Genomic DNA, 15,359 nt, shown 5'->3' with positions numbered 1-15,359 from the left:
GATAGATAATTTCTAAACTTTAGAAATTATATAATCGTCGTAGAATGTTTCCCCAATGAAGTTATGAATCAATACTTCATCGTTGTGGTATTCCTTGGTATCTACATGGCGTATGACGTCGATGCTCGTGGGACAGATTGTGAAGTTGAGGTTTGCGATGCGGTTGTTGTTGGTGGTGGTAATGGTACTGTTGATGTTGTTGATGGTGGTACTGGTTATGCTGCTGGTGCTGCTGCTGGTGTTTGTAACCTTTGCACCATATTCTCCAAAGCCACTACCCGAGCGCGAAGCTCGTTGACTTCTTCTATTACACCGGGGTGATTGTCGATTCGGATGAGCGGATAGATAAGATCTAGAATTTGGTGTAGTATATAATCATGACGAGATACTCTGGAAATGAGAGAGAAAATGGTGTTTCGGACAGGTTCGCCGGTAAGTGCTTCAGGTTCATTGCCAAGAGGGCAATGTGGTGGATGAAAGGGATCACCTTCTTCTTGTCTTCAATGGTTAAGTAGATTACGAACCCATCCCCAATTCATCCAAAATAGATGATGGCTAATTGGTTGATCCATTCCGGTCACGGTGCTTTCGGAGCTCATGTGAAAATCCATATCGGCATAGCTGTCGGAATCCGAGGAACTCGAACTGGTTGAGGGATCCATCTTGTATGATCAGGGAAAGAATTTTTTGGTATGAAATAGACTGTAGAATTTAGATTTGGTATTCTTCAATACATAATTTACATATGTATATATAATACCAAAATCTCATAAATTACGGAGGAATCTTTGAAAGATGTCAATCAAAGTTCACAGTAACAGATATGCTAAGATAAGAATTCGTCTATACATTATTATGCAATAAATGTAGGAAAACGCGTCTAGACTTAAGAATGATAAGCAGGTAATTTCCTAAGGATAGTAAGTAGATGATTTCCGACTAAAAATGATAAGCAAAACTTTTGACATGCAGACACGGTCGAAGTAAAGACTTACTAATGCATCTTAACAACTATTAGTTAGACACACTAATGCAAGACCTGGTTCGCTAAGACCACCGCTCTGATACCAACTGAAAGGACCCGTTCATATACATTATAAATGATTCACAATAGTTGATTACATCGCGAGGTATTTGACCTCTATATGATACATTTTACAAACATTGCATTCGTTTTTAAAAGACAAACTTTTTTACAACGAAAGTTGACGGCATGCACACCATTTCATGATACATCCAACTATAATTGGCTTAATAATAATCTTGATGAACTCAATGACTCAAATGCAACGTCTTTCAAAATATGCCATGAATGACTCCAAGTAATATCCTTAAAATGAGCTAATGCACAGCGGAAGATTTCTTTAATACCTGAGAATAAACATGCTTTAAAGTGTCAACCAAAAGGTTGGTGAGTTCATAGGTTTATCGTAACAATCATTTCAATATATTAATAGACCACAAGATTTCCGTTTATAAATATATGTACACTCGCAAGTGTATAAAAGTATTCTATAAGTTGTAGGCACCCGGTAACAAGCCTTAACGTTCATGTTTTACCCTCTGAAGTACACCAGATCAGGTGTGTTTAAAATAACCTCGAAGTACTAAAGCATCCCATAGTCAGGACGGGGTTTGTCAGGCCCAATAGATCTATCTTTAGGATTCGCGCCTACCGTACATAGACAAGTAGTTTAATGTTACCAAGCTAAGGGTATATTTCTGAGTTAGGATAAATCTGACCACTTGGCGACCCTGTTTGATGCTGAGGTCCGTGGATTTCCTGCTGATTTTAGTGATGACTTTTCTAGATTTTTCGTCAACCTACAGCTGGTCTGGACGACAACTTCATGACCTAAATCAAGAAGCGTGTGTCTTTTTCGGAAGACTTTACTTCCTTTAAATGATGGAATTGATTCATCGTGTAGATCCATCTCTTCTTTTCTTTCATCAGGTAAAACAGTTTAGTTTAGTCCAAAGCAAAAGTATCTTCAATTATTTGTTACAGAAATATGTGACATATGTTTAAGATAACTTGGTAATTTTTCCCACACTTGGCTTTTATTTTCCTTTTTATTGTCCTCTATTCCATTTTAAATGAATTTTAACATTTTGGTTTGTTTCTCAATTTATGTCCTTTCCGAGGTAACAATAATTTCGGTGTTAACACCTAGTTTTATCGTTCTAAATATGTATAAACATGATTTTGAGTTCATTTAATTGAAAATTTTGAAAATTTTTACTAGAATTGGGTAGTCAGTATATAAGACTAGGGCTGTTCTTTATTATCAGAGAGCACTAGATTCTAATACAACTACTACTTTACTAGTATTTCTAATGGTAACCAAGTGTTTAAAGTAAAAAAATTTAAAAATCCTAAAGAATTTAACCCCTTCCCACACTTAAGATCTTGCAATGCCCTCATTTGCAAGAAATCAGTAACAATTTAAATTATTGAGGGTGATTAGCGTAGAAAAATGATTAAATTTTACCAAAGTTTCCAAACATATTGGCGTTTGTTTGCTGAATGATAAATGGTGCATATCATTTGTTCATTCCGTCTGTTGTTACATCACATTTATCTTGTCGTCAAAATTAGTAGCTTTTGCTGAACTTAATGCCAGTCTTTGAAAATGCGCTGTTTTACCCTGTTTTGTACAATTTACAATATACATACATACAAATATAAACATGAAATGTCCCGTTCTTATTGATTAAAAACGTTCCATATTAATTGATTTCATTGCGAGGTTTTGACCTCTATATGAGACGTTTTTCAAAGACTGTATTCATTTTTAAAACAAACCATAACCTTTATTTCATAAATAAAGGTTTAAAAAGCTTTACGTATATTATCAAATAATGATAATCTAAAATATCCTGTTTACATACGACCATTACATGATGGTTTACAATACAAATATATTACATCGAAATCAGTTTCTTGAATGCAGTTTTTACACAATATCATACAAACATGGACTCCAAATCTTGTCCTTATTTTAGTATGCAACAGCGGAAGCTCTTAGTATTCACCTGAGAATAAACATGCTTTAAATGTCAACAAAAATGTTGGTGAGTTATAGGTTTAACCTATATATATCAAATCGTAACAATAGACCACAAGATTTCATATTTCAATACACATCCCATACATAAAGATAAAAATCATTCATATGGTGAACACCTGGTAACCAACATTAACAAGATGCATATATAAGAATATCCCCATCATTCCGGGACACCCTTCGGATATGATATAAATTTCGAAGTACTAAAGCATCTGGTACTTTGGATGGGGTTTGTTAGGCCCAATAGATCTATCTTTAGGATTCGCGTTAATTAGGGTGCCTGTTCCCTAATTCTTAGATTACCAGACTTAATAAAAAGGGGCATATTTGATTTCGATAATTTAACCATAGAATGTAGTTTCACGTACTTGTGTCTATTTTGTAAATCATTTATAAAACCTGCATTTATTCTCATCCCAAAAATATTAGATTTTAAAAGTGGAACTATAACTCACTTTCACAGATTTTTACTTCGTCGGAAAGTAAGACTTAGCCACTTGTTGATTCACGAACCTATAACAATATATACATATATATCAAAGTATGTTCAAAATATATTTACAACACTTTTAATACATTTTGATGTTTTAAGTTTATTAAGTCAGCTGTCCTCGTTAGTAACCTACAACTAGTTGTCCACAGTTAGATGTACAGAAATAAATCGATAAATATTATCTTGAATCAATCCACGACCCAGTGTATACGTATCTCAGTATTGATCACAACTCAAACTATATATATTTTGGAATCAACCTCAACCCTGTATAGCTAACTCCAACATTCACATATAGAGTGTCTATGGTTGTTCCGAAATATATATAGATGTGTCGACATGATAGGTCGAAACATTGTATACGTGTCTATGGTATCTCAAGATTACATAATATACAATACAAGTTGATTAAGTTATGGTTGGAATAGATTTGTTACCAAATTTTCACGTAGCTAAAATGAGAAAAATTATCCAATCTTGTTTTACCCATAACTTCTTCATTTTAAATCCATTTTGAGTGAATCAAATTGCTATGGTTTCATATTGAACTCTATTTTATGAATCTAAAAATAAAAAGTATAGGTTTATTGTCAGAAAAATAAGTTACAAGTCATTTTTGTATAGGTAGTCATTTCAGTCGAAAGAACGACGTCTAGATGACCATTTTAGAAAACATACTTCCACTTTGAGTTTAACCATGATTTTTAGATATAGTTTCATGTTCATAATAAAAATCATTTTCCCAGAATAACAACTTTTAAATCAAAGTTTATCATAGTTTTTAATTAACTAACCCAAAACAGCCCGCGGTGTTACTACGACGGCGTAAATCCGGTTTTACGGTGTTTTTCGTGTTTCCAGGTTTTAAATCATTAAGTTATCATATCATATAGATATAGAACATGTGTTTATTTGATTTTAAAAGTCAAGTTAGAAGGATTAACTTTTATTTGCGAACAAGTTTAGAATTAACTAAACTATGTTCTAATGATTACAAGTTTAAACCTTCGAATAAGATAGCTTTATATGTATGAATAGAATGATGTTATGAACATCATTACTACCTCAAGTTCCTTGGATAAACCTACTGGAAATGAGAAAAATAGATCTAGCTTCAAAGGATCCTTGGATGGCTTGAAAGTTCTTGAAGCAGAATCATGACACGAAAACAATTTCAAGTAAGAGTTCCACTCGAAATAAGATTGTTATAGTTATAGAAATTGAATTAAAGTTTGAATATGATTATTACCTTGTATTAGAAAGATAACCTACTGTAAGTAACAAAGGTTTCTTGATCTTGGATGATTACTTGGAATGGATTTAGAAAACTTGGAAGTAAACTTGCAATCTTGAAAGTATTCTTGATTTTATGAAACTAGAACTTTTGGAATTTATGAAGAACACTTAGAACTTGAAGATAGAACTTGAGAGAGATCAATTAGATGAAGAAAATTGAAGAATGAAAGTGTTTGTAGGTATTTTTGGTCGTTGGTGTATGGATTAGATATAAAGGATATGTAATTTTGTTTTCATGTAAATAAGTCATGAATGATTACTCATATTTTTGTAATTTTATGAGATATTTCATGCTAGTTACCAAATGATGGTTCCCACATGTGTTAGGTGACTCACATGTACTGCTAATATCTGATCATTTGAGTGTATATACCAATAGTACATACATCTAAAAGCTGTGTATTGTACGAGTACGAATACGAATACGGGTGCATACGAGTAGAATTGTTGATGAAACTGAACGAGGATGTAATTGTAAGCATTTTTGTTAAGTAGAAGTATTTTTATAAGTGTCTTGAAGTCTTTCAAAAGTGTATGAATACATATTAAAACACTACATGCATATACATTTTAACTGAGTCGTTAAGTCATCTTTAGTCGTTACATGTAAATGTTGTTTTGAAACCTTTAGGTTAACGATCTTGTTAAATGTTGTTAACCCATTGTTTATTATAACAAATGAGATGTTAAATTGTTATATTATCATGATATTATGATATATAATATATCTTAGTATGATATATATACAGTTAAATGTCGTTACAACGATAATCGTTACATATATGTCTCGTTTCGAAATCATTAAGTTAGTAGTCTTATTTTTACATATGTATTTCATTGTTAATACACTTAATAATATATTTACCTATCATTTAACATAATTAACCAAGTGTATCAATATCTTAATATGATTCATATGTACCTAGTAAGACGTTGTTATAACGATAATCGTTATATATATCGTTTTCGAGTTTCTTAATTTAATAGTCTCATTTTTATGTATATAACTCATTTTTAAAATAGCTAATGAGATACATACTTATAATAAAATCATGTTAACTATATATATAACCATATATATGTTATCGTATAGTTTTTACAAGTTTTAACGTTCGTGAATCACCGGTCAACTTGGGTGGTCAATTGTCTATATGAAACCTATTTCAATTAATCAAGTCTTAACAAGTTTGATTGCTCAACATGTTGGAAACACTTAATCATGTAAATAACAATTTCATTTAATATATATATAAACATGGAAAAGTTCGGGTCACTACAAAACATGCATGGCAATTTGAAATGGGACTTAATATCCCACTTTCAAATCCTAAATGTGAAATATTAGTACACAATAATAATAAAAATGATAAACATTACATAAGTATATTCAATAACATAAGTTTAAACATGAATAAGTAAAAAGATAAAAACATAAAAATCATATAAATAACCAAATGGAACCAAATCAGTCTGGATAGGGGCTCCAGTTCATCTCATCAGGTGGGTTCCATTGTTGGTTATAGGTGTTCTGATAGGCTTGGTTATAGTCATACCGGTTAAAGGGTGGTTGGATATCGGGGCTGTGTGGCGGAAAATGAGCAGGTCGAGTAGGCACATAGTTATTTGGTACCTGATATGATAGCTGGCTCATGATTTGGTGCTGATGAACTACCCAGCTATCGTGTTGGCGTCGCCTATAATCCTCGTATACTCGCTCGGAGTTCCACTGCTCATACATACTATGTCTGGCCGCGTTCGTCATTGCTTCCTCATCTATACGAACGTGGACGTCAAGAATAGCATCTCGAAAGACATCCCTAATGTCTTCCGCCTCCTCCATTTCCTCGTCTGAGCCTCTCTCTACCTGAGGATGAGATCCCTCATAGGGTACTGCCTGGTTACGTCTACTTTTCAATACCTTAGCACCCACATAAACTTTCAATCCTAAGGGCTCAACCTGTTCTCTACAAAGCTGTAATGGACCCCCTTGGTTCCTATCAACACCTAAATACTCTCCAATGAGAGTAACAAAAATACCTCCTCCTATTATACTCCCGTCCTGCATTACCTCTACCATTTTAGATAAATAAAAAGCAACACAGTAAGGGATATTGACAAAGCTTCTAGGTGTAGTGACCCGAACTTTTCCATGTTTATATATATATTAAATGAAATTGTTATTTACATGATTAAGTGTTTCCAACATGTTAAGCAATCAAACTTGTTAAGACTTGATTAATTGAAATAGGTTTCATATAGACAATTGACTACCCAAGTTGACCGGTGATTCACGAACGTTAAAACTTGTAAAAACTATACGATGACATATATATGGTTATATATATATTTAACATGATTTTGTTATAAGTATGTATCTCATTAGGTATTTTAACAATGAGTTATATACATAAAAATGAGACTATTAATTTAAGAAACTCGAAAACGATGTATATAACGATTATCGTTATAACAACGTCTTACTAGGTACATATGAATCATATTAAGATATTGATACACTTGGTTAATTATGTTAAATTATAAGTAAATATATTATTAAGTGTATTAACAATGAAATACATATGTAAAAATAAGACTACTAACTTAATGATTTCGAAACGAGACATATATGTAACGATTATCGTTGTAACGACATTTAACTGTATATATATCATACTAAGATATATTATATATCATAATATCATGATAATATAACAATTTAACATCTCATTTGTTATAATAAACAATGGGTTAACAACATTCAACAAGATCGTTAACCTAAAGGTTTCAAAACAACATTTACATGTAACGACTAATGATGACTTAACGACTCAGTTAAAATGTATATACATGTTGTGTTTTAATATGTATTCATACACTTTTGAAAGACTTCAATACACTTATCAAAATACTTCTACTTAACAAAAATGCTTACAATTACATCCTCGTTCAGTTTCATCAACAATTCTACTCGTATGCACCCGTATTCGTACTCGTACAATACACAGCTTTTAGATGTATGTACTATTGGTATATACACTCCAATGATCAGCTCTTAGCAGCCCATGTGAGTCACCTAACACATGTGGGAACTATAATTTGGCAACTAGAATGAAATATCTCATAAAATTACAAAAATATGAGTAATCATTCATGACTTATTTACATGAAAACAAAATTACATATCCTTTATATCTAATCCATACACCAACGACCAAAAACACCTACAAACACTTTCATTCTTCAATTTTCTTCATCTAATTGATCTCTCTCAAGTTCTATCTTCAAGTTCTAAGTGTTCTTCATAAATTCTACAAGTTCTAGTTACATAAAATCAAGAATACTTTCAAGTTTGCTAGCTCACTTCCAATCTTGTAAGTTGATCATCCAAACTCAAGAAATCTTTGTTTCTTACAGTAGGTTATCATTCTAATACAAGGTAATAATCATATTCAAACTTTGGTTCAATTTCTATAACTATAACAATCTTATTTCAAGTGATGATCTTACTTGAACGTGTTTTCGTGTCATGATTCTGCTTCAAGAACTTCGAGCCATCCAAGGATCCGTTGAAGCTAGATCCATTTTTCTATTTTCCAGTAGGTTTATCCAAGGAACTTAAGGTAGTAATGATGTTCATAACATCATTCGATTCATACATATAAAGCTATCTTATTCGAAGGTTTAAACTTGTAATCACTAGAACATAGTTTAGTTAATTCTAAACTTGTTCGCAAATAAAAGTTAATCCTTCTAACTTGACTTTTAAAATCAACTAAACACATGTTCTATATCTATATGATATGCTAACTTAATGATTTAAAACCTGGAAATACGAAAAACACCGTAAAACCGGATTTACGCCGTCGTAGTAACACCGCGGGCTGTTTTGGGTTAGTTAATTAAAAACTATGATAAACTTTGATTTAAAAGTTGTTATTCTGTGAAAATGATTTTTATTATGAACATGAAACTATATCCAAAAATTATGGTTAAACTCAAAGTGAAAGTATGTTTTCTAAAATGGTCATCTAGACGTCGTTCTTTCGACTGAAATGACTACCTTTACAAAAAAGACTTGTAACTTATTTTTCCGACTATAAATCTATACTTTTTCTATTTAGATTCATAAAATAGAGTTCAATATGAAACCATAGCAATTTGATTCACTCAAAACGGATTTAAAATGAAGAAGTTATGGGTAAAACAAGATTGGATAATTTTTCTCATTTTAGCTACGTGAAAATTGGTAACAAATCTATTCCAACCATAACTTAATCAACTTGTATTGTATATTATGTAATCTTGAGATACCATAGACACGTATACAATGTTTCGACCTATCATGTCGACACATTTATATATATTTCGGAACAACCATAGACACTCTATATGTGAATGTTGGAGTTAGCTATACAGGGTTAAGGTTGATTCCAAAATATATATAGTTTGAGTTGTGATCAATACTGAGATACGTATACACTGGGTCGTGGATTGATTCAAGATAATATTTATCGATTTATTTCTGTACATCTAACTGTGGACAACTAGTTGTAGGTTACTAACGAGGACAGCTGACTTAATAAACTTAAAACATCAAAATGTATTAAAAGTGTTGTAAATATATTTTGAACATACTTTGATATATATGTATATATTGTTATAGGTTCATGAATCAACCAGTGGCCAAGTCTTACTTCCCGACGAAGTAAAAATCTGTGAAAGTGAGTTTCATTTGCCTTTTTACCCTTTATATTTTTGGGCTGAGAATGCATGCGCAATTTTTATAACTGTTTTACGAAATAGACACAAGTAATTGAAACTACATTATATGGTTGAATTATCGAAATCGAATATGCCCCTTTTTATTTAGTCTGGTAATCTAAGAATTAGGGAACAGACACCCTAATTGACGCGAATCCTAAAGATAGATCTATTGGGCCTAACAAACCCCATCAAAAGTACCGGATGCTTTAGTACTTCGAAATTTATATCATATCCGAAGGGTGTACCGGAATGATGGGGATATTCTTATATATGCATCTTGTTAATGTCGGTTACCAGGTGTTCACCATATGAATGATTTTTATCTCTATGTATGGGATGTGTATTGAAATATGAAATCTTGTGGTCTATTATTATGATTTGATATATATAGGTTAAACCTATAACTCACCAACATTTTTATTGACGTTTTAAGCATGTTTATTCTCAGGTGATTATTAAGAGCTTCCGCAATCGCATACTTAAATAATGACGAGATTTGGAGTCCATGCTTGTATGATATTGTGTAAAAACTGCATTCAAGAAACTTATTTTGTTGTAACATATTTGTATTGTAAACCATTATATAATGGTCGTGTGTAAACAGGATATTTTAGATTATCATTATTTGATAATCTACGTAAAGCTTTTTAAACCTTTATTGATGAAATAAAGGTTATGGTTTGTATTAAAATGAATGCAGTCTTTGAAAAACGTCTCATATAGAGGTCAAAACCTCGCAACGAAATCAATTAATATGGAACGTTTTTAATCAATAAGAACGGGACATTTCAGTTGGTATCCGAGCGTTGGTCTTAGAGAACCAGAAAATTTTGCATTAGTGTGTCTTATCGAGTTTGTTAGGATGCATTAGTGAGTCTGGACTTCGACCGTGTTTACTTGAAAAATGATTGCTTAACAAATTTTGTTGGAAACTATATATTTTTAACATGTGAATATTATGTGATATATTAATCTCTTAACGCGTTTGATATTATGTGATAGATGTCTACCTCTAGAACATGTCCCATTGACTCACCTAATAATAATGAAGAGTCAAATGTAAATTGGAATGATTCGTGGACTGATTCACAAGTTCCCGAAGAGGAACCGGAAGAAGAGTCGGAACCGGAAGAAGAATCGGAACCGGAAGAAGAATCGGAACCGGATGAAGAAATAAAACCAGTGGGGGAAATAATAAAACGGTTAAGTAAAAGAAAATCCTCAACCAACCGACCAAGGTTAATTATGGTCAATGGTGTTTCCGCCAAGGAAGCAAAATATTGGGAGGATTACCAATTCTCCGATGAATCGGATTCCGACGAGAATTCTGATGATGTTATAGAAATTACCCCAACTGAATTTAAAAAGGCAAAAGAAAATAATAAGGGAAAGGGCATAAAAATAGAGAAATCTAATTCCAACCCCGATGAACTTTATATGTATCGTTAACCCCCGAAGTCCTTAAGTTGTAACAATGACCCGAGAACCTCTAAACCACCAGGTTTTTCTAAACCAATGTGGAAAACGCTCGTATTAGGGGAACATCATATATCCCTAGAAACTTGGCAAAATGAACCAAAACCGAAGAAGAAGAAGAAACAAGCGAGTCGGAATAAGATAGTGGTATTCGTGTGGTGTAATATATGTAATATAGTGTGCTTATGCTTTATGATATATGTAAAAATTGCTTGTATTAATAAGTATTTTTTTATGAATCTAACTCTTGTCTATTTTACAGTATAAAAACACAAAATGGATAGACAACCCAATATTTTAAGAGACCTACCCGGAGACATGATTGATGAAATCTTGTCTAGAGTCGGTCAGAATTCCTCGGCACAACTATTTAAGGCGAGATCAGTTTGTAAGACATTCGAAGAACGTTCCAAGAATGCCTTGGTTTATAAAAGGCTTTCGTTCGAAAGATGGGGGATATCACATTGGGAAATCCATAAGTTACGATGTGTTTACTTTGACGCATATATTGCGGGGAACCCAAATGCTATTTTAGGCAATGGGTTAAGAAATTATTTTGACTAAATATATCCGAATATTGGACTTCGTGATTTAGAAAAAGCGGCTAACATGCAACATAAAGAAGCATGTTATGCTTACGGATTAGTAATGTTCGCTTCTCACCAAAGTGAGAACAAGAACATCGGGCTACAACTATTAAACAAAACGTTCCCACAAGTGACGGAGTCGGTAATTGGGGTAAGAAATGAGGTTTTTAGATTGTTACGGGACTGTTGGACATTACGTAACCCTCGTCCCTTTGACGACGTTACAACACGCTGTCTTATCAACGGCCATAACGATTATGTTCCACAAGACCAAGGATGGGAAGTAATCCTAGTAAAACCAGAATGCATGACTTGTTTCTGGACGTATGAATTACGTGTCTTTATTGCCTTTGCTGAACGACTTGTGTACTAGCTAGAATTATCTTCACAACCATCTTGTATCAAATTTATTGTGTGCTATATTTCATGCTATATGTAAAATAAGCGGTATTGTAAGTTTGTAAAATATTGTGTAAAAGTTTGAACGCGAAATATTATTATAATCAGTTTTTCATATAGAATTGTAGTAGTTGAATTGTATACTAGCTACTAAGTATGAACTTAACGGGTAGGTACTACCCGAATTTAAACTTATAAAACGCTAATATGAAGAAAAAGTGTAACACCCTGATTTTTTTTTAAATCACAGCGGAAGTCTTAATTCACATAAATACCCTTAGTTAATTACGAACATGATTATCACAAATCATTAGCTAGTTACTTATTACAAACCACCGGTGTTACGTTAAACAACTAGTTACATATTTATAAAAGTTAAGACATCAGAGTTCGTCTTGTCAAACATATCGTCAACCCAACTCCCGTCCCTACCAGCACTAAGATCGAAAACCTGCAAGGGATGAGGTGAGGGGGGTTAGCACAAGGCTAAGTGAATGGAATCATCTAACAGATCTAGCATACAGTACCAACTTGTACAACTACAGCAACTACAACAATCCATAACAGGCAACTGACAACTAATAACTAGCAACTATCAACTGGCAACAATCAACTAGCAACTATGCTCCAACTAGAGACTCGGCGGCTTGTACGAGCACACGACCACTAGCTGATCAGTCTAGCATCTACCGAAAGTCCTTACTACTGAATCTCCAGTATAGTAAATCCACACGCAGGTGATGCGTCATTCAGTACTATACTCAACAAACAGTAGCCAACTGGACCCAACCACAACAAGGTTGACCTCTCTGAGCTGAACTTAACAACAATAGGTTCCAACAGGCAACTACAACTTGTGCACACAACTGTTAAGCAATTATCACTACGAACAACTGTTCCTACGACTAGCATGGCAACTCTACGATGATCATTATTACAACATATCTACTAAGCATAGCAACTATAAGAGTATAACATAGTAGCACAACTTGCTACTCTATACTACACCCGGAGATAATCTCACTCACCGATTACCAGCTACAGCTCAGTTATCTTACTTCTGAGCTTCTTCCTTGTTCTTATCACCTGAGAACAACACAACGAAGTCAATATACATATCTCAATCAATAGTATAATCAAATCATACTATAAACTAGGTCATAACACCTTATATTCATAATTTTATGAGTCTACATCATGACTCCATTCAATAATGGCATACAGGTGCGTGCAAAACACGACATACACACTAAAACTCCTTTTCCGACCCAAAAACAGTTTGATCTAGTTTCTTAAAAGTTCACCATTGAAAAGTATTCTTTATTACGATTCTAACGATAGTTTATTCATCAAAAATAGAGTTACGTTTTGAAAGTTACGCCCGTTTCAATTTCATAAAAGGTACTGTAGCAAATAGTGACACTGTAGCAACTCGGGTACTGTAGCAACTCGGGTATGTAGCAACTCGGCACTGTAGCAAATAGTGGCCTGTAGTAAATAGTGATACTGTAGCAAATAGTGACACTGTAGCAACTCGGGGGTACTGTAGCAACTCGGGTACTGTAGCAAACTGGGTTTCGAACCAATTTCGCTGATTTTGTGATTTCTTCCCCAAAAACTCGATTTCTAAGTGTTTTTGACCAAATTTTAAGCACAAGAAAGTTACTAAACATATATACAACCTATTTCTAACATCAATTAAGCATAATAAACATATTTCATGAAGATTCAAGCTCATATTCACACTTTTTATTCAAGAACACAAAAACCCAATTTCTAACAATCAAAGCATGGATTCAACAAGACAAACCTGCGATGATGCTCACAATGATGCTAGAAATCAGTCTCTAAAGTCTCTTAATCCAATTTCAAGTTTAGATCAATTAGGATTTCAAGAGTGAAGGAGTTAGGTATGGGAGTAATATTTCTAATTTGGGGAAAATGATGGAATAATCCAGATTCAAGCTATTTATATTGGGTTATAAAACCATACCCCATAACACACGGGTATTTACCAGTTATCTGATATCTTTCGTACTTAATTTGACTGCCCTAACGGAGTCCAAATTAAACAAACGAACCTATTCTGTTACTCTTGTCACAAACTGGTCTCAACTAAACAACCAAATAATTATAAACATATAATTATAAAAATCACTAATTACGCCATTTCCCAGGGTACAATGGTCATTTCATCTAGACCCAAAACGCGGGTGTTACAAATCTACCCTCCTTAAAAGAGATTTCGTCCTCGGAATCGGGTCAACTATGGTCAACAAACCCAAAAATTGTTACTCGCACCGCCAAAACACACGGTTAACTTTATCGATCTTATCCCCGATATCGAAAATATCCACCACAATTGCATAGGAAATGAGATTCCTGACATCAATACACTCCCGATACCAAATAACTTGTCACAATCTTCATCGATCAATGTCCGTTAATCCACTTAAGCCCACAAATTACACTATCAAGTCAAATAATCAGAGTCAAATTCGTGTTTCTTCGCCATTCCGTATCATAAATTTCACGATCTGTCATCCAATTCAACTCTTTATACAGTCCACTTTTCCCAATTATCCAAAGCTTAGGCAATAGAATTAGTCATCATGCTAAAATCTATACCCAGGTCCACGAAATTGTCTCGTAAGTCATCAGAACTTCACAGGTTATTCGTCTCATATCCAGTCACATCACAATCCAATATAGCACAGGCCGCCTAATTTTCCTTCAGCTTCCCAGAAATTCCGTATGATTTATCACAATATACTTCTGTTGGCCAGACACAAGCATATTATCCTAAATCATACCTTCATTCTGAGTTGCTCGTAATGGAAAAATTCTACTTGTCTCATTCACTAACTTATGTCCAATCAATTTTCTCAATAAGCATCGGTAATTAATTTAACTACTTTATAACTAATCAATCACAACATCTGTCCAATCATAGTTACTCAAACCTTGTCTATCAATCATCCAAATATAATCTATCAACCAGATCATATATCCAACAAGCTTAGGAAATACCATCATAACAATCATACTCATGCCACTATCCAACAACTTCATGTCGTCCAAAAGTCCACTACACAAACATAATCAACACATCTCTATCCAAGTCACGGTTCTCAATCCCAAAAAGTCAACCTAAGGGTCACCCTTACCCCACATGGCACAGAAGGGTCGCAACCAAAACATAAACAACATAATGCAACAAAATAAATCTTACACTACTATCAAGATCTACTAATCTACCACACATATATATAC

The sequence above is a fragment of the Rutidosis leptorrhynchoides genome, chromosome 2, assembly GCF_046630445.1.
Source record: "Rutidosis leptorrhynchoides isolate AG116_Rl617_1_P2 chromosome 2, CSIRO_AGI_Rlap_v1, whole genome shotgun sequence".
NCBI classification, from domain to species: domain Eukaryota; kingdom Viridiplantae; phylum Streptophyta; class Magnoliopsida; order Asterales; family Asteraceae; genus Rutidosis; species Rutidosis leptorrhynchoides.
This window is presented reverse-complemented; position numbering follows the sequence as displayed.